Genomic DNA, 18,193 nt, shown 5'->3' with positions numbered 1-18,193 from the left:
ATCCCCTACCCAACACCTGTAACTCTGTTTTTACCATGGCTAATCCATCTAGCCTGCACAATGTTGGACACTATTGGCAATTTAGGATGTACATCGTTGGACTGTGGGCACAAAATAGAGAACCGAGTGGAACCCTCACAAACACAGTGAGCACATGCAAACTCCACACAGACAGTTGCCTGAGGTTGGGATCGAACCCAAATCCCTGGTGCTGTGAGGCTGTGGTGCTAACCATTGAGCCACTGTCCCACACAACTATAGGCCCATGGCGACCTGTCTGCTCGTAGAGGATTGGACAGCCCAGTCTCTGTTCACTGTGTAATGAGTGCCCTTCTGGTTCATTTTGCTTTCATTCAGTGATTATCCTGGGTGTTCCTGCCCATCAGGTTTTCAACACCTAGGTCCAGTAAAAATCCTGAAAGATTTTTAAGGTGGTTGGATTGTTTAAATCCTGAACCAGTTATTACTAATACTTTTCCCTGGACTTCCCCAGAGTTTGAGATGCTTATCCTTTCAATCATGTACATGTTGCTGACCATTCGCTTCAGGATTTTGGCAATTAAATATTGAAACTGTCAGCAATTCCATTTTCTGCTGCAATGTTGGGCATTGCAGAGCTTAATTTTATTGTCAATCATACACAATCAACCACACTATAATGCAATGTGGCTTATGTCTGTCAGCACTCTGGCATACATTTCCATTCTATATCGCAGTGCACTATTTTGAAACATTGAAGGAAATATTTATTTACCAACTTAAATCCATTCCCAACCAATTCCATTGACATGCCTCACGTGGCACATGCCAAAAGTTGGGCTGAAGTATAGGACCTTTTGGATCATCCTTTTAGCATGTGCCTTTGGCAGTAGCTGATCCTCCATTTTGATATTAAATAGGCAATCTGATACTCTAGAGAATTTTGTGGTCTTGTTCTTCACCTTAAAAAAGGATTAAACCATCAATAGTGATGTTTCCTGTTTCACTAAAGCAACATTTTCTCTGTTGCTTAACAGTGCAAGGTTCAATATATATATACAATGGCACAGGCAACAGTCCAGCTTTGATTGTTGAATAAATACCTATCGATTTTGTAAAGAATGGGTGCAATTGTAAGCAAAGATAAACAGGATTTAGGTGCGATGTAGAATTATCAGAATAGCACCTTAGATACTCTTCTGAGGGTAGTGGAACGTTGGCATTTATCTCAAGCGGCTGGGTTTCAAAGCAGGATAAGTTATGTTTCAGCAGCACTAAGTCTTGCTCTAAAATACAGATGTGCGAAGGTACAGCTGGGTAAAGGTGAAAAGGTTCAGTACCCTAAACTATTAAATGCAAAGTTGTCTTCTTGCCCAGTATCAAAACTCAATATCTGCCTTTTCAGAAAGAAAGCTGTTCGCACAGATTCACTTCCTTGTGCTGTGTGGTGGCAGCACTTTTGGTCATGGTGCCACATTTACGCAGTGCTGGTTCTCTTTGTTATTGCTTGGGCTAGCTTGCCAAGGCCTCTAATTAACTAACAATAGCAATCACACTCTTTGAATACACTTCTATTTAAACATTTTACAATGTTGCTGCCATGCTATCAAAAGCATGTTGTTCCTGATGGGTGCTAAGTTCGTAACTGTTGAATCATTAGCCTCAGTACCCTGCCAAACAGCAATAAGTTATCCAAATCCATCACTTGGCCCTCAGTTGCTGATGGGCACAGCATGTTCTTTGGATTGGCGACAGGCTTCTGTTTTCCATTTTGTAATTGGTAATAGGGCACCGGTAATTTTAGTTACTTAGGTTATTTTACTGGAAATTGGTTCCACAGTGTGAATCAGAAGTGAGTGGGGTTACCTTTATGTGCAGTGGACAACATGCTATTTTGTGAGCTAATAAAATGTGAGGCTGGACGAACACAGCAGGCCAAGCAGCATCTCAGGAGCACAAAAGCTGACGTTTCGGGCCTAGACCCTTCATCAGAGAGGGGGATGGGGGGAGGGAACTGGAATAAATAGGGAGAGAGGGGGAGGCGGACCGAAGATGGAGAGTAAAGAAGATAGGTGGAGAGAGTGTAGGTGGGGAGGTAGGGAGGGGATAGGTCAGTCCACGGAAGACGGACAGGTCAAGGAGGTGGGATGAGGTTAGTAGGGAACCCTGCAGCCATATGGTATCAATGTGGACTTCACCAGTTTCAAAATCTCCCCTTCCCCTACTGCATCCCTCAACCAGCCCAGTTCGTCCCCTCCCCCCACTGCACCACACAACCAGCCCAGCTCTTCCCCCCCACCCACTGCATCCCAAAACCAGTCCAACCTGTCTCTGCCTCCCTAACCGGTTCTTCCTCTCACCCATCCCTTCCTCCCACCCCAAGCCGCACCCCCCGCTACCTACTAACCTCATCCTACCTCCTTGACCTGTCCGTCTTCCCTGGACTGACCTATCCCCTCCCTACCTCCCCACCTACACTCTCTCCACCTATCTTCTTTACTCTCCATCTTCGGTCCGCCTCCCCCTCTCTCCCTATTTATTCCAGTTCCCTCCCCCCATCCCCCTCTCTGATGAAGGGTCTAGGCCCGAAACGTCAGCTTTTGTGCTCCTGAGATGCTGCTTGGCCTGCTGTGTTCGTCCAGCCTCACATTTTATTAGCTTGGAATCTCCAGCATCTGCAGTTCCCATTATCTCTGATGCTATTTTGTGATGTTATTTCATTGATAGGGGTTAGATATTTACTAACAATAAATATAGCTGGTCACTTTATTCTGCTGTGCAAGCACACAAAGCCAAAAATATATTTCCTTGCCATTTATTCTGTATTTGCTGAAATGTGTGGTGATGTTCCCTATTCTCAACTAATCACAACAGAACATTATAAGGCATTCATTTCTGAAGAAAAGTCATTCTAGGAGGTTGAGAGGTGACATTATAGAGGTTTATAAAATTATGAGGGATATAGTTAGGGTTGATGGTAGGTGTCTTTCCCCTAGGATGGGGGATTTCAAGACTAGGGATATATTTTTTCAGGAGAAAGAGTTTAAAAAAAAGACACAGAGGGTAGTCCAGTGTAGAATGAATGTCCTGAGGAAGTGGTGGATGCAGGCACAGTTACAACATTCAAAAGACGCTTAGCTAAGTACAAGGATTGAAAAGGTTTGGAGGAATATGGGTCAGGAGCAGATAGTTGGAACTAGTTTAGTTTGGGATTATGATCGGCATGCACTGGTTGGACCGAAGGGTCTGTTACAAAATTGTATGACACTATGGCTCTACACAAAATTGACTCATGAAAGTGGGGTGAGAATGGGAAGCAAACAGGTTGGGTACATGGCATCTTTCAGATCAAACATGAAATCCCTTTACCCTCTCAGTTAAATATTGAAGATCCTCTGGCACTATTTCTAAGAAAAGCAGGTTTGTTCATCGTGCTGGCCTGGTTAACATTTACCCCCCTATCATCTAGATATATCACTCAAACATTACTCAAATTGCACTGTTGCATGTGGAAACTTGCTATGCCAACTTTAGCTGCTGCATTTCCAACAACAGTGACCAAATGCAAAATTATCTCAGTGGCTGTAAACTACTGGTGCCTTAGATGTCCTAAGGTCATGTTCGAATGCAATTTTTTTTACCTTAAAGTAGTATATTGCAGAGAGGAGGCCATCCAAGAAAGAAGTAATGTTAGATGTTGAGATGCTTTCAGAGTATTTCTGTGCAAAAAGGCTGCAGTCAGCACTAAGTGGGCTTCCCCAGAGGGCCTGTACAATTGGTTGTTATTGCCCTCATGTCATTAAGAATGATCTGCTTGTCTTTTTTTCTGCTGTTTAACTCATTCCATTTTTTTATAACCTGGATCATGATAGGGTTTTTGCAACAAGCAATGTCGAGAAGAAATTGTCCTGTTTAATGGAAGACTTGCCCTTATCCAACCCATGGATTTCACGCTGGCACCTTCCCAAACTGGGATCGGCTGATTCATCTCAGACTAAGGATTAAACTGGAACTTTGCTTTCTAGTGTTGCTTAGCTTCTCACTGGACACATTTGCTGAGCCTTTGGGGAGCCTGTAGGTAATTTTTTTTGTCAAGTCTGAAACACTGTTCCTTTTTATTTTGTTTGTTTTGGAAAAATTTGTAATCTGCAGGGTCAAAACTTGACTGAATTTAAAATCCAGTCGCGCAAGGGAATGTTTCTTGCAACAAGCACGACAACCAACAAGACAAAGAGAAATACAAAATGAAGTTGTATTTTACATTTTTCTTTTACTGTTACAAATTTCAGAGGAAAATATGGAACTGGTTTTCTAAAATAGGAACAGAAAATTCTAGGAAGTATTCAGCAGTAAGGCAGGACCTGTGAAGGGAAGAGAGTTAACAGAAGGACCGCATTGTTAACACTTAACCAGAAGCAAATGGTAGAAGATGATTAAATTTGTAAATATATGAAACACCACTCAAATACAGGTGCATCTAACTTCCCAGTTTAATCTCTGAAAGTTTGAGGATGTTGAGAGTAACCCACTCCATAGATGCACATCTATGATTATATTGTATTGAAGAGCTCTGTCTCGAAACCTTTTGCAGCAATCTAAATTTATCTCTGGCCAGCCACATTAAACAAGGCTTAGGAAAACTGCCTGATTGGAGTGCAGTGGCAATGAAGGAACGATGATTGATTCCCAATACAGGATTATGTGCATCTTGGAGGGGAAGCCCAAATGGTAATGGTCCCAAGATCATGTTGTTGATCCCCTGCTCTTGTTCTTTGAGTTTGTGGAGGTTGTAAGTTTGGGAGATGCTGCAATAAATGTGGGCAAGATGCACTGAGTGCATTTTACAAATTATAGATAGATAGAACAGTACAGCACAGAACAGGCCCTTCAGCCCACGATGTTGTGCCGACCATTGATCTTCATGTATGCACCCTCAAATATCTGTGACCATATGCATGTCCAGCAGTCTCTTAAATGTCCCCAATGACCTTGCTTCCACAACTGCTGCTGACAACGCATTCCATGCTCTCACAACTCTCTGTGTAAAGAACCCGCCTCTGACATCCCCTCTATACTTTCCTCCAACCAGCTTAAAACTATGACCCCTCGTGTTAGCCTTTTCTGCCCTGGGAAATAGTCTCTGGCTATCAACTCTATCTATGCCTCTCATTACCTTGTATACCTCAATTAGGTCCCCTCTGCAGCCACAGCGCACTGTAGCTGGAATGAGCGAATGCTTAACATAATGGATGGGGAGCCAATCAAGTGGTTGCTTTATCTCAGATAATGTCCATTTTTTGAGTATGTTGGAATTGTGCTCATCCTGACATCTATCACTTGAGCTTCAACTATTTATACTCTACACTAATCTCTCAGATGAGGTGATAGAGTCTAATGTATTTAGGTTTGTTGATGGTATAAAGTTAGATGGAGTTGGAAGCACTGATGAGGATATAAAGAGGCTGCAAAGGGATATAGGCAGGTTGGGTGAGGGGTAAGACATGCGAGATGAGGACAACATGATGAAATTTGAAATTAACTATTTCAGTAGGAAGCTTGAAAGAAAGCAGAATTTATTTTGCACATGGAGAAACTGGGAAAATATCATGTTAAAAGGAACCTAAGCATCCTCATGCACTATTTATTTTCTTCATTCGAGAGATCCAAACAACACCAGTTCGGCCAGCTTTATTGCCCATCACTTGTTTCCATTGAGAAAATAATGGGAAACTGCCTTCACGAACCTCTGTAATTTATTTGGTGAGCACCCATAATGCTGATAGAAAGTTCTAGCATTTTCACCCAGCAATACTGAAGGATCAGCTATTTATTTCAAATTCAATATGATGAATGGTTCCAAGAGGAACTTGCAGGTAGTGATGTTTCCATGTATTTGATGCCTTGGCCTTCTAGATGCTAGTGATTATAGGTTTGGAAGGTTCTACCCAAGGCAGATGGTGAATTACTGTAATTCATCTTCTCGATGGTCAACACTGCTGCTATTGAGCGTTGGTGATGAAAATGGTCACTGCTTGTGAATGTGGTGAAATCAAGTGGACTGCTTTATCCTGGATGGTGTCAAGCTTCTTGAACGTTTTTGGACCTGTTGTGACATAGACAAATGGGGAGTATTCCATCATATTCTTGCCTTGCGGTTTATAGGTGATGGGCAGACTTAGGGGATTCACGAGGTGAGTTGCCCCCTGCAGGATGCTTAGCCTCTGATAGCCACCGTATATTTTTAGTCTAGTTGAATTATGGTTAATGGTGATTCCCAGGATGTTGATGGTGAAGGATTCAGCGTTGGTAATGGCACTGAATATCAAAGGGCAATGTAAGATTCCCACTTGTTGGAAATAGTCATGGCTTGGCATTTGAGTGGCATGATTGTGATCTGTCACTAGTCAGTTCAAACTTGGATATTGTCCAAATTGGATTTGATTTGATTTGATTTGCTGGAGTCACATGTACTTAAGTAGAGTGAAAAGCTTGGTTTTTCAAGCTGTACAGGGAGATCATAGCAAATGATGACATACATATCATAGGGTGTTTCGACAGAGTAAGGCACACAAGATTACAAGTGCCCAGGAGGTGCGCAAAGCAAGAGCAACATTATTTGAAATCAAAGAGGTCCATCCATCAGTCCAATATGGGTAGAGAGGAAGCTGTTCTTGAATCTGTTGTTGTGTGTGTTCACGCTTCTATATCTTCTGCCTGATGGATATGGATTGCTCCGGCATCTAAAGAGTTGTAAAAGGTGCTGAAAATTCCATAATCTTCATGGAAAATCCCCTCTTCTGACCTTCGGATGGAAGGCAGGTCATCGATGAAGCAGCTCAAGATGGATGGGCCCAGGACTGAGGAAATGCAAAAATATCCTAGAGCTGAAATGACTCACTTCCAACAACCACAACCATCTGCCCTTATGGCAGGTATGACTCTAATCAGGGGTGACTTTTTTCCCTGATTCCCATGGACCCCAGTTTTGCCAGGGCACCTTGATGCCCCACACTTGGTAAAATGTGGTCTCGATGTCAAGAGCAGTCATTCTCACCACCTCTGGGATTGAGCCCTTTTGTCTATATTCAAATAAGGGCTGTAATGAGGTCAAAGTTTAATAACTTTGGTGGAATCCAAACTGAGCTTTACTGATGATCAACAGTCAAATAATAGTGGAAATTGGATCAGTTCAATTTTTATGCTTTTTTTGTACAAAGTTGTGTATCTGTGCAATTTTTCACATTGTTAGGTAGATGCCAATTTTGTAGTTGTAATGGAACCCAAATTCCATCATCTAACATGGCCAGATTTGAACTCAGTTCCCAAAGAAACCACCTGGATCTCTGTACTACTAAACAAAAACGGAAAGAACTGTAGGTGCTGTAAATCAGGAACAAAAACAGAAGTTGCTGGAAAAGTTCAGCAGGACTGGCAGCACCCTGGGGTCACCAAAGTTGAAGCGTTAACTCTTCATACTGCTGCCAGGCTTGCTGAGTTTTTCTAGAAACCTCTGTTGCTGTCTCTGGATTATCAGTTAAACAACATTACCATTACACCATTTAGTTTCCAAATTATTGAAAACTAACTTGGAATAATTGCAAACTATTAGGAAGAGAAATGGTATGTTGGTGGCTGCTCCAAAGAGATTAGTGTACATTTGTACAAAGCATTGATAAGGCCACATTCAAGTACTGTGTGCATTTAGTACCTCGTTATCTAAATGAAGACATACTTACCTTCACCAGATAAAGGTCTGTGATATGAGTATTTTCATGCATGAAGAGATTGGATAGGCCAGGTATATGATCTGGAGTTTAGAAAAATGACAAGTCATCTAATTAAAATGTAAAATTTTAAAGGCTCTTTGACAGGGAAGATGCTAAGAAAATATATCCTGGAGCTGGAAACCTAAAACATAGGGTCATGTTCTTAAAATAAAAGGTCAGTCATTTAGATAGATAGATAGATAGATAGATAGATAGAAAAGTACAGCACAGTACAGGCCCTTCAGCCCACGATGTTGCGCCATGGAATATTCCTAATCCAAAATAAAATAACCTAACCTACATTCCCCTCAATTCACTGCTGTCCATGTGCATGTCCAGCAGTCGCTTAAATGTCACTAATGACTCCGCTTCCATGACTACCACTGGTAAATTATTCCATGCGCTCACAACTCTCTGGGTGAAGAACCTCCCTCTGACGTATCCTTTATACCTTCCTCCTAACAACTTAAAACTATGACCCCTCGTGGCAGTCAATCCTGCCCTGGGGAAAAGTCTCTGGCTATCGACTCTATCCATGTCTCTCATTACCTTGTACACCTCGATCAGGTCACCTCTCTTCCTCCTTCTCTCCAGAGAGAAAAGTCCGAGCTCAGTCAACCTCTCCTCGAAAGACAAGCCTTCCAGTCCAGGCAGCATCTTGGTAAACCTCCTTTGCACCCTCTCCAAAGCCTCCACATTTTTCCTATAATAGGGCGACCAGAGCTGGACACCATATTCCAAGTGTGGTCTCACCAGGGTTTTGTAGAGCTGCAGCATAACCTCGCGGCTCTTAAACTCGATCCCCCTGTTAATGAAAGCCAAAATACCATATGCTTTCTTAACAACCTTATCCACCTGGGTGGCAACTTTGAGGGAGCTATGCACTTGAACACCAAGATCCCGCTGTTCCTCCACACTGCTGAAAATCCTGCCTTTAATCCTATATTCAGCATTTAGGTTTGACCTTCCAAAATGCATCACTTCGCATTTATCCAGGTTGAACTCCATCTGCCATTTCTCAGCACAGCTCTACATTCTGTCAATGTCTCGCTGAAGCCTGCAATAGCCCTCGATACTATCAACGGCGCCTCCAACCTTTGTGTCATCAGCAAACATACTAACCCACCCCTCAACCTCCTCATCTAAGTCATTTATAAAAACTACAAAGAGCAGAGGCCCAAGAACAGAGCCCTGCAGGACACCACTCAGCACTGACCTCCAGGCAGAATACTTACCATCTACAACCACTCTCTGCCTCCTGTCAGCCAACCAATTCTGAATCCAGACAGCCAAATCACCCTGTATCCCATACCTCCTGACTTTATGAATGATCCTGCCGTGGGGAACCTTATCAAATGCCTTGCTGAAGTCCATGTACACCACATCCACTGCTCGACCATCGTCAATCTGTCTCGTGACTTCCTCAAAGAACTCAATAAGATTTGTAAGCATGACCTGCCCCTCACAAAGCCATGCTGACTCCCTTTAATCATACTATGCTTTTTCAAATAATCATAAATCCTATCCCTCAGAATTCTTTCCAAAACCTTGCTGACCACAGACGTAAGAGTGACTGGTCTGTAATTTCCAGGGATTTCCCTATTCCCTTTCTTGAAAAGAGGAACAACATTTGCCTCCCTCCAATCATCTGGTACGACTCCCGTGGAGAGTGAGAAAGCAAAGATCTTCACCAGTGGCTTGGCAACCTCCTTTCTCGCTTCCCGGAGCAACCTAGGATAAATCTGGTCTAGCCCTAGGGACTTATCAATCTTAATGTTTGCCAAAATTTCCAGCACATCAACTTCCTCAATCTCGATCTGTTCAAGCCTGTTTTCCTGCTCCTCAAAGTTCTCATTCACAAAAAGTCTCTGTCCTTAGTGAAAACCGAAGCAAAATACACATTTAGGGCTTCACCTATCTGCTCAGACTCCACGCACAAGTTCCCTACGCTATCCCTGATCGGCCCTACCTCCTCCCTGATCATTCTCTTATTCTTCATTTATGAGTATTAATGACTGTGGCAAGGAGAAATTTCTTCACTTAAATATTTAAAAGTATTTGTTGTTTTTTTTAATCCCAGTGAGTTACAGGATGCTTGGTCAATGGCAATATTAAAAACTGATGTTGATAGATTTTTGGGTACTGCGGAAATTAGGGAATGTGAATCTAGCCCAGCAATGCATAATTAAGGTGGAAGGTCAACCACAAACTTCTTGAATTGTAGAGAAGCCTCAAAATTCCAAATGGGTCTACTCCAGCTTCTATTTCTATTGGTCTTATCACAGCTCTGGCTTGTGCCTTGGAGATGCTGGAAAGGCTTTAGGGAGTCAGGAAATAAATCACATGTTTTAGATTGACTAGCTCTGACCTGCTTTTGGATTGATAGTATTTATGAGGTTGGTCTAGTTGAGTTTCTGGTTAATGATAACCCCAGGAAGCTGATAATGGGAATTTGATGATAATATGACAAATATCAAAAGGAGATAATTATGTCCTCTCTCGTTAGAGATGATCATTTTCTGTCATTCGCGTGGCATTAATTTCACTTGCCATTGTTAAAACTGAGGTGCTAGGAGTGCACTGTCTCTCTGTAGTGCCACTATTCCATGTGTCGTACAGAAATTAGTTGTTTCACTAAGCCCTCAATGTGGCCAATCATATGCTTCTTTATATTAGACTTAAAATAGAAAGATCAATCAACCAGATTCCTTTAATAAACATACAATTATTCATTTATTATAAACAAAATTTATTCAATGTTAATTCAAAAACTGGTTCACAGATGCAGTTTGCAGATGGAAATATAAATGTGTACCCCACTAAACAATCCAAATCACACACAAAAAACAGAAACACACGCATTCTGGATAAAGGGAAAAATGTTTTTATTTGAAGAGATTTATTGGAAGGGATAAAAAACATTTAGCCAATAACTCTTAGTTCTTGAAGGGAAAAAAAAGGTATGGAATACCAGCCAGCCATTCTGTTGCTTCAAGACTGATGTCACCAAATGCAAGCAGGAATTGCTGGGATTTTTGCCAAGGTTTACTTAGGACACATGGTTTCAATAATTCTTTGTGACACCCTTCAGGAGAATAATCAGGGCACAGACTGGACCACAGCTCTCAGTACCACATTGGATGACAAGAGGCCTTCAAAGAGCAAGAAAGCTGGGCTGGGATGCCCTTCACTTTCTTCAGGCTGCCACCAAATTGAAAATCCAAACAATCTCCAAAGCAGATGTTGCAAACTGACAGCTGTAAATCTAGGCAGTGGAGTCTGCAGTAAACAGGCAGTTATTGCAAGGCAATAAAATGTGAGGCTGGATGAACACAGCAGGCCAAGCAGCATCTCAGGAGCACAAAAGCTGACGTTTCGGGCCTAGACCCTTCATCAGAGAGGGGGATGGGGAGAGGGAACTGGAATAAATAGGAAGAGTGGGGGAGGCGGACCGAAGATGGAGAGTAAAGAAGATAGGTGGAGAGAGTATAGGTGGGGAGGTAGGGAGGGGATAGGTCAGTCCAGGGAAGACGGACAGATCAAGGAGGTGGGATGAGGCTAGTAGGTAGATGGGGGTGCGGCTTGGGATGGGAGGAAGGGATGGGTGAGAGGAAGAACCGGTTAGGGATGCAGAGGCAGGTTGGACTGGTTTTGGGATGCAGTGGGTGGGGGGGAAGAGCTGGGCTGGTTGTGTGGTGCAGTAGGGGGAGGGGACGAACTGGGCTGGTTTAGGGATGCAGTAGGGGAAGGGGAGATTTTGAAACTGCCTAAACCAGCCCAGTTCGTCCCCTCTCCCTACTGCACCACACAACCAGCCCAGCTCTTCCCCCCCACCCACTGCATCCCAAAACCAGTCCAACCTGTCTCTGCCTCCCTAACCGGTTCTTCCTCTCACCCATCCCTTCCTCCCACCCCAAGCCGCACCCCCATCTACCTACTAACCTCATCCCACCTCCTTGACCTGTCCGTCTTCCCTGGACTGACCTATCCCCTCCCTACCTCCCCACCTATACTCTCTCCACCTATCTTCTTTACTCTCCATCTTCGGTCCGCCTCCCCCTCTCTCCCTATTTATTCCAGCTCCCTCTCCCCATCCCCCTCTCTGATGAAGGGTCTAGGCCCGAAACGTCAGCTTTTGTGCTCCTGAGATGCTGCTTGGCCTGCTGTGTTCATCCAGCCTCACATTTTATTATCTTGGAATTCTCTAGCATCTGCAGTTCCCATTATCTCAGTTATTGCAAGGCATGTAACTCTTCAGAAATGCCTTACTAAAATAAAGTTCCACTGTCCTTTCACTGAGAATTTAAAATAAAATTAAGTATCCAAAACCCTTCAAGTTCAAGTTCAATAAAACGCTTCAATACCAAGCTATTGTAACACCATTCATTAAGCCAAACCTGAATGTTATCCAAGTCTTGCTGCATGTGGATATGGAATCCTTCATGGTTTGAGGAGCTGTAAATGGAACTGCATGCCGAGCTCTCATGAGAGAACAACCCCACGTCTAAACTTGTGATGGAGGGAAAGCTAAAGATGATTGGACCAAGGATGATTGGTCTCAAGTAACTGCAGGCACCTTGCTTTGATCTTAGTCTACGTCCCGCCAGGGAGAGGTTTCCCCAGACTCACATCTCTTCTGTTTTACTGGTGCTCTTGATGGATGTTTGATCAATTGTGACCGTGAGGTAGAAAGAAGAAACACTATCCTGGAATTCAGATATTTTATCAATATTTGGACCAAGCCAGCTATGGGGTCAGGGTGATTGACCTTGAGAAAACCGGATTTGTGTGTTGTTGAGCAATTCCTTTTGGTAACATTGTCAGGAACACCTTCCATCATTGGGCAACGATGCATGCTTTCCTTCCCTACAGGATGTGTGAACCCGACGGATTTCTTCCTGCAATCTGGTAATTTCATGGCCACAGTTACAGATAGCAATGTTTTATTCAACATATTAATATTTTTATTAACTGAAATCAAATTGCCTGGTAGTACAGAACTTAAGAAGACACAAAGTCAAAGTTTTTCAGCATGCACTTATCAGGTAAAGAATGCAAGAAACCGGGCTTGGAAAAGGAACACTAATTTATATGATATGAGAAGCTGATACTGATTGATAGGGTTAAATGTACATGGAGCAATTGATAGTCAACAATTGCTAATCTTTGAGAGTGCTCTGAATACCATAACTCCATTTCCAATATATGTTTCCCTTTACTTTCTTATTTTAGCTTCTTTAGTTTCATTTTCTTTGCTAATTTCTTAAACATCTGTGTGTATGTGGGGTGTGAATATATTTGTGTGGAGGAAGCGAGTCATTCACTTTTTAGAACTATCTATGGCCATGCTCCTGCCCTTGTTTAATGGCTACCTTTGTGTCCACCCTGAAGCTTTTACCATTTGTAATATTAATATGATCGTTAAGGGTGTTTTCTTTCATTCTGAATCCCATCATGGTTTTGAGGATTTCTGCTCATTGAAGCTGATGGGGTATAAGAAACACATTTGTGATTGTGCAGTTGTGGAATATTTTTCCTCTTTAGTCTGTTGTGTGTTCTACACTATTTCTCCCTGTCAACTTTGTTGTGTTTGCGTTTAGTGCTGCCAATATTTGTGGTTATGGCCAAAAATGCTAATATTATGGATGCAGAATTGCTCCTGATTATGATTAGGATGATTATGGGCCTCAGTATGATTTGTATGTCCAGCGCCATCAGTCCTGCAGCAAGATGGGTGTCCGAGTTGGTGGTTGGAAAGGAACAGCTGGGACCACTGGGGATATTCCCAACTATTGGGAGGGGAGTGAAACACTGCCATTGGGAAGATGGGGGACAGGTAAACAAATGGGCCAGAGGAGCACTCATGCACCTAAGGTAGTTTAGGTTCATGTATGCATATTACATTTTTTAACCCTGTTCAAATCCTCACTTGGCTGTCATGAATATGGGGAGATTGCTGGATGGGAGGAGAGTTGAGGGTCTCATGCAGCCTGCAAAAGTGCCCATTTTTCCTAACTTAATCCTTGCAGTTTTTTCACTCGATGCCAGTTTTAGTGTTTTTATGTTGCCTTTATTTATTTTCCTTCGGCCCATTTTTGCCACAGAGAATTGTTGTTCACGGGTTGGTTCCAGTTAAGCACATATTTCGCATACAGATCGCATAATGTAATTTCCCCTGATGTAACAATAAATGTTATAGCTGAACAAACGTGTGCAATTTAACTGAAAGGGCAAAATGTGTCAGCACAAGCTTGGAGGGCCAAGAGGCCTGTTCCTGTACTGTATTATTCTTTGTTCTTTTTATTTTCTTGCCACATTATTCCATAGCTTCCTTCCCAGGTGACATTAAGGTGATGTATTCATTTTGGAGAATTTTGTGTGCTGTCTTGTCTTGTGTGTTAATAAACACCCAGATTTAAACTAAGCTGAAATGGAACATCGTGGAAGTTGCAAATAAAGCCATTGTGATGAGAAAAACTTTCAAGGCATCTTGCCCTCTTAAAATTGTCTGGATGCACTGCCCTGTTAGTGAGATGTCAATCAGACAAATGGCAATAAAAGACAATAAATTGTCAGTTTTGGCATCGGTGTCCTAATCCTGAGAATGAATAACACCAAAAAATGACGCAGCGAGGTGAGTGTTCGGTCACCTTCAGACTTCATCCATTTCCTCGTCAAATTCTCTGCAAAGGAATCACTCACAATGTTTTATTAATTATGCCTTTGATTTGAGCATCCAGGACACTTGTTTCCGGTCTTGGTCCACCCATTCTGGCCCCTACTCTCCCGGCATGCCATCTTTCGATACTGTTATGGGCCCTCACTGAACTAGGGAATGGGAAAAAAATACATTTTCGACAATACTATCCTAGAAGTGGCCAGGACATCATGGATTTGTCTTTCCTCTCCCTTTCCAGCAGGTTCTGTAATCTCCTACCAGACCGGCAGTGGAAGTTCATCAGAAACCTTGCGAGTATTAATTTTTCAAAATTTCAAATATATTGCATTTTCATTGCTCTCTTTACATTCCATCTGTAGAGAATAAAGCAGAAATTAAAATATTTGCTTTTGATTGTAAGGATGGACCTTTAAATCTGCAGTAAGTTACAATGAATGGAACAAAAAATGTGCTTTGAAACGTCGTCACTTGTAAATTACAAATGCTAGTGTGGTGTTCGTCAAAAGTAGAATAAATAACAGGGATGGGAGATTTATTCAAAAATCAATTCAAGATGACAGCCTGCATGACCTGCTCATCCTTTAGACGCAGGAATGACGTGGTCCAATGAATTCCCTGTCTTAAATTATGTGTATGGCCACTCCCCATTGTTTATTCTATATATGAATCACAAATGTGAAGACTTTTTGTGAGTAATGTGTAGAAAAGGACAAAAAAAGGCTTCCCCTCCTTTTTGTACATTTCCTGTGCTGGTGCTGAAAGACTAGGAGACTAAAATGTCTGCAGGTATTAAAAGGGATGGTAGCAGAACTCAAGGTTCCAATAAGAACCTTTATAAACTTTAGATGCACAGGGTAGGGGCAGCAATTTTGATTTGGAGGTGTTTGATTTAGTGACAAACCACAACAAGAAATGATCTCAGAAACAAATTTTCTGTTTAACATGCGCAACTGGTTGCATAATGATAGATTGTTAAATGTGTGAACCAATGTTTTCTTACTGCTTTACATCTACAAAAGGATGATAATCACTAAATATCCCACTTGCGTTAATTCAAGATGAAGTTGAATGAAGGAATCCGATGCAGTCAGTGTAACTCTGACCAGGAAAAGTAGCAGTAGTTACTAAACAACAGTCGCTTTGACCGATATTGTTAGATGCTAAAACCTGCTGCAGTGGTTTATAATTTGGAACAGCACATTCATTTTCAGTCAGTATTTGTTCAATGAATACTTAAGATTGCCTAAATCTCACTATTACAGGTCTTCAAATCATTCATGGCTTTTCAAGGGAGGTGAAATGGTGATTAAGTTGTTTGTGAGCATAAATTGAGAGTCTTGAAAGCATCAGAATAAAACATAGAAATGTGACACAATTGTTTACAATCTTCTCCATATTTTTTGATGCTGTTCTCCTCGCTGCAAGCTAATATTTGGCTGCTTCTAATTTCAAGATTAATCCTATTAATGTGATCATTTAGAAAACTGTGCTCTTGCTCTGTGGATACTGTTGTTGAGAAGATGCCATATAAGACAAAAACATGTAATAAACAATATTGCAAGTATACAAGATAATAAAATGTGAGGCTGGATGAACACAGCAGGCCCAGCAGCATCTCAGGAGCACAAAAGCTGATGTTTCGGGCCTGGACCCTTCATCAGAGAGGGGGATGGGGCAAGGGTTCTGGAATAAATAGGGAGAGAGGGGGAGGCGGACCGAAGATGGAGAGAAAAGAATATAGGTGGAGAGGAGAGTATAGGTGGGGAGGTAGGGAGGGGATAGGTCAGTCCAGGGAAGACGGACAGGTCAAGGAAGTGGGATGAGGTTAGTAGGTAGGAGATGGAGATGCGGCTTGGGGTGGGAGGAAGGGATGGGTGAGAGGAACAACAGGTTAGGGAGGCAGAGACAGGTTGGACTGGTTTTGGGATGCAGTGGGTGGAGGGGAAGAGCTGGGCTGGTTGTGTGGCGCAGTGGGGGGAGGCGACGAACTGGGCTGGTTTAGGGATGCATTTGGGGAAGGGGAGATTTTGAAGCTGGTGAAGTCCACATTGATACCATTGGGCTGCAGGGTTCCCAAGCGGAATATGAGTTGCTGTTCCTGCAACCTTTGGGTGGCATCATTGTGGCACTGCAGGAGGCCCATGATGGGCATGTCATCTAAAGAATGGGAGGAGGAGTGGAAATGGTTTGCGTCTGGGAGGTGCAGTTGCTTATTGCGAACCGAGCGGAGGGGTTCTGCAAAGTGGTCCCCAAGCCTCCGCTTGGTTACCCCAATGTAGAGGAAGCCACACCGGCTACACTGGATGCAGTATACCACATTGGCAGATGTGCAGGTGAACCTCTGCTTAATATGGAAAGTCATCTTGGGGCCTGGGATAGGGGTGAGGGAGGAGGTGTGGAGGCAAGTGTAGCATTTCCTGCGGTTGCAGGGGAAGGTGCCGGGTGTGGTGGAGTTGAAGGGCAGTGTGGAGTGAACAAGGGAGTCACGGAGAGAGTGGTCTCTCCGGAAAGCAGACAAGGGTGGGGATGGAAAAATGTCTTGGGTGGTGGGGTCGGATTGTAGATGGAAGTATACAAGTTGTTTTATTTTCAGATATTTAATATTTTGAATTTTCTTTTAAGGCTGCACAATGTCAAACTTTGAAATCAGATCCATTAATTGAGCAAGTCTTCAAATCTCTGCATTATGTTTTAAGCTGTTCACAGAAAGGATTGGCCATTAAGATCCTATTTCTAATGTTCTGTAAATGTACTCCTTAATACAATGGGCTATGCATTTATTCAATCACCTGGGTGCCTAAACTTGTGTATGGCATATTGTCCACAACTATTGCTTGTATCTTTGACTTTGGACATTACCCAATGTTACGGCCCCCCAAAAAAACAGTTTTCCGAAAATTGCTTTTCCATAATCTTGCATTGTTAGGCTGAAAATACAGCCTCAGTGCTAAAAGAGCAGATGGCACTAACATTGCCGTATGCCACCTGAAGAAACCCACTTTTTCAAATGGCCCTCTATGCCTCTAATGGTACTAGTTGCAATGTTATCTCCAAAGGTATCCTATGTATGAACTCAGAGCTATATTACTGTTGCAGCATAAACCATTACTAATTTGAATATATTCTTACTTTGTTCAAGTATTTAAATGACTATTAGCCTCAATTATGAACAATTGGTCTCGTATAATAAAGTTGTGCAAAAAAGAAACAAAAAAGAAAGAAAAATGCACAAATTATTCAGCACTTCTCACAACCTCGGGATCTCAAAGTGCTACATTGAAAGTCAGCACTATTCTTTGAATGGTCACTATTATAGTGTAAGAAATGTGCAGTCAATTTGTACACAAATGTGTAATGGAAATATAATGAGATAATTTTTTTAGTGATGTTTGTTGAGGGAAAAGATATGGCTAGGAGATCTAGAAGGTAGAAGCCAGAAGCTAGAAGGAAGTAAGTTTTTCCGCAAATGTCCAAAGCCCTAGTTATGCCACATGTGAAGTACTGTATGTCATTATGGGAGCCATGATGTGGAAATGCCAGGTGGACAAAGCCAGAACATAGAACATAGAACAATACAGCGTAGAACAGGCCCTTTGGCCCTCGATGTTGCTCCAACCCATGAACTAATCTAAGCCCCTTCCCCTACACTATCCCATCATCATCCATATGCTTATCCAAGAAGTCACACGACACCAGGTTATAGTCCAACAGGTTTTGTTTGAAATCACAAGTGTTTGGCATGCTGTTCCTCCATCAGATGAAGTGACTT

The sequence above is a fragment of the Stegostoma tigrinum genome, chromosome 4 (assembly GCF_030684315.1).
Source record: "Stegostoma tigrinum isolate sSteTig4 chromosome 4, sSteTig4.hap1, whole genome shotgun sequence".
NCBI lineage: Eukaryota > Metazoa > Chordata > Chondrichthyes > Orectolobiformes > Stegostomatidae > Stegostoma > Stegostoma tigrinum.
This window is presented reverse-complemented; position numbering follows the sequence as displayed.